Below are 3,010 nucleotides of genomic sequence, written 5' to 3' on the forward strand. Positions count from 1 at the left end.
TGGTGAGCGAGGCAGGGTACCAGGCTGGGTGTTTTGTTACCCCAGCCTCACTCAGCACGACCATACAGCATTAGATAACCCTATCTATCCACCCGGCTTGTGTGCATGTGTGTGTGCAGCTGGCTACTTTAGATGATTCTACCATTTGATACCTACAAAACCTCATGCTGCTCGGTAACAACTCCCGACAGAAAGCCTATACATCCCCTATCAAAGTGAGACTGGCAGCATCAACATTAGCCTTGTCGGGGCTCAGAACCATAGGCTGTAAGCGCTTGTCTGTTCAATATTGTTGTGCAGTGGAACTGATGGCATGCAACAACCAATTATCCAACTAGGAGAAGCAAAATATGTCACCTTTTCATTCAGTTTTCTTTAACTTTATATTTCAAAATAAAGACAGTCCAATTAGAGAAAAAAAATTCAATCATCTTTGCAAACAAAATATGTCATTTTTATTCAGCATTAGTATTTTGTTTACATTGTTCTATTTACAACATGGACACACATGACAGGAAAATTGAGGACTTAAAGTCATTTTAAAATTAAAGTAAAATAAAGTTGTTGTTTTTTTTTTAAAAAAAGCAAGTAAGTCGAGACATCTAATATTTTGGGGAGAGAGGGAAGAAAAAGACATGAATACAAAGACAGCGGAATACATTAGGAAGTCAAGAGTGAGACAAAAAGAGGTGGACAAATGGAACAAGCACTATTGACGTAAGAACAAAGAGAGTCTTCTAGCTGATGAAATACAAATGTCACAAGAACAGGGACGTGTCAGATTGCAAAGTGAGTACAGACACATAAGAGAAAAGTTAAGGACGGACATGTAACTATGTGAGCTAGAACAGCATTAATACTGAAATAATAATAATAATAATAAAAAAAGATACATCTTCACAACTATTTTGTTTTTCTTTCCAGACCCTGTTCATAGCTTGTGTAGCGCCTGCAGGCCCACCAATGACACCCGACAGCTGAAGTTGTTATAAATGATGATGATAATGATGATTCAAGTATAATAGTCTGTTTTCAGCAGGGCTGGTTGGGCTGTGCAGGTGTATGTGTAGCTCACAGAGAAAGGAAGATCATGACGCTTTTTTGAGTTGACCCTTCCAAAGTCTCACCCCTTTTTGGTACTGCGGTCAGTTGTCTGACGTCCTGTTTCCTGTACTTTGATATGTTATGTGCTAGCCTTGCCTATGTTGACAAGGAAAGATGTTGCTGGAGGGGCCCGTGAAAAAAAAAGAAAAAAAAAAGCACATTATATAGTCACATCTTAAGTTAGCTATAAAATGACAGCTTATAAGGTAGTTAATGATTGATGTATATTAACTGGCTAGTTAGTGAGAGTTTTGCTAACACTAACTGTCAAGGCCGCGTTCAGCCCTGATAAGATGCAGGGTTAGGGTTTATTTAAACACAAACGGTGGTGCGTTGAACATCCTCTTGTGTGTTGCAGTGCACTGAAATGCCCTTTGAATACAGTGGTGAATACATTTACATTGCAGCTGATTGGGTAAAAATTCGAGAGAGGTAACAGAAAGCCTGTTGCACACCATTCAACATATTTTTAAGTAAATAAACCTGCATTAAGTATCTTTTTGGACGCACTGTTCAGCACTCACTACATCCTCCTCCCCAGCTGGAAACGCATAACTGTGGTAACCCATACCAACAACAAGCTAATTTGAATAAAAGATTTTATACTTAACAAAATGAAACCTTACTTACATTTAGACTGAAGCATTTTAGATGATACACAGAGCTGCAGTGAGCACTGTCCGCCTTTGTCTCTCATGTTGTTGTTGTCACTATTGAATTGCACTGTGGGATATTTAAGCCAGCGTAGGGTCCAGTGCTTGCATACTATAATATTTCCCCGGAAACAGTCTGCACCTTGCATACTACTGGTTTCATGCTAAGTTTTTGGACATACTAAAAAATCTCACATACAGTTTTAGTGTACTAAATAGCATGTTAGTTAGTTTGGAATTTTGGACCAACTAAGTAGGTTAATTAAGCTAGCTATTTTTTTTAACATTAGCCAACTTAACATGTGACTATACATCACACACAGGCACCTGAGCAACATCGTTTAATCCTTTTCAAAATGAGTTTTTCCTGTCAACATAGAGTAGTCTAGCACACAGCACATCTAAGTTCAGGAAACAGGAAAGGGGAAAGGTAACCATGGTATCAAAAAGGGGCAGGACTCAGGAAGGGTCAGTTATCATACAGGATTTGTGAACGTGCTGTATGCATGTTGGATGGATGTGAAGTCCTCAACAACTTTGACAGGTTAAGTGATAGAATTTCTTCTGCTTACTTAATTTACATTGCTATACTGTCCGTGTGTGAGGCTTTGGTAAATTGGTAAACGATGTCTTTACTAGAATGCCAATTGCGGTTGCAGTTTGTAACTTTAAAATGTAGATGTGTAGACGTTGCTGCTGGTACAGTGGAGGAAACTACAGTATGTGTGGCCTGGTGGTTTGATAAACAGTGCAACTGAAGTCTTATGTTCATGAGATTTTTATGTCCTATGTCCACGAGCACTGGCCCTTCTGAAATGTCCATTAGCAAGATACCGAATCCCCACAAACTCCAGAGATACTCTTCCAGCTCACCCTGTACTTTGATCTCCTTGACGGGGGTTCAAGAAAAGAGAATTTCTCCACAGGGATCAGTGTCGCTTTGACACATTATTATTCAGTGTAGAAGTCACTGGGTTCACGTTTGTTGTCGGAACTAAGTCACTCTTTCACCTGTCTTACACCCTTCCTCCATCTGCATTAAGAATTAACAGACATGGCGGCCAAGAAACAGGAGTAAAATAATGTGGAGTGGATTGACACAATAAAAAGAAAAGAAGGCCATTTCACCCAATTTGATGACATGACTTCAGAGCGTAGCAAAAAAGCCAATGGTTGTTGTCTCAGTGGGCTAATTAAAACAAACCTTATCTACCTTATTTCATCCACACACACAGGCATTGAAACACCAAGCA

The sequence above is a fragment of the Lutjanus erythropterus genome, chromosome 3 (genome assembly GCF_056507025.1).
Source record: "Lutjanus erythropterus isolate fLutEry1 chromosome 3, fLutEry1.hap2, whole genome shotgun sequence".
In the NCBI taxonomy this organism is placed as follows: domain Eukaryota; kingdom Metazoa; phylum Chordata; class Actinopteri; order Lutjaniformes; family Lutjanidae; genus Lutjanus; species Lutjanus erythropterus.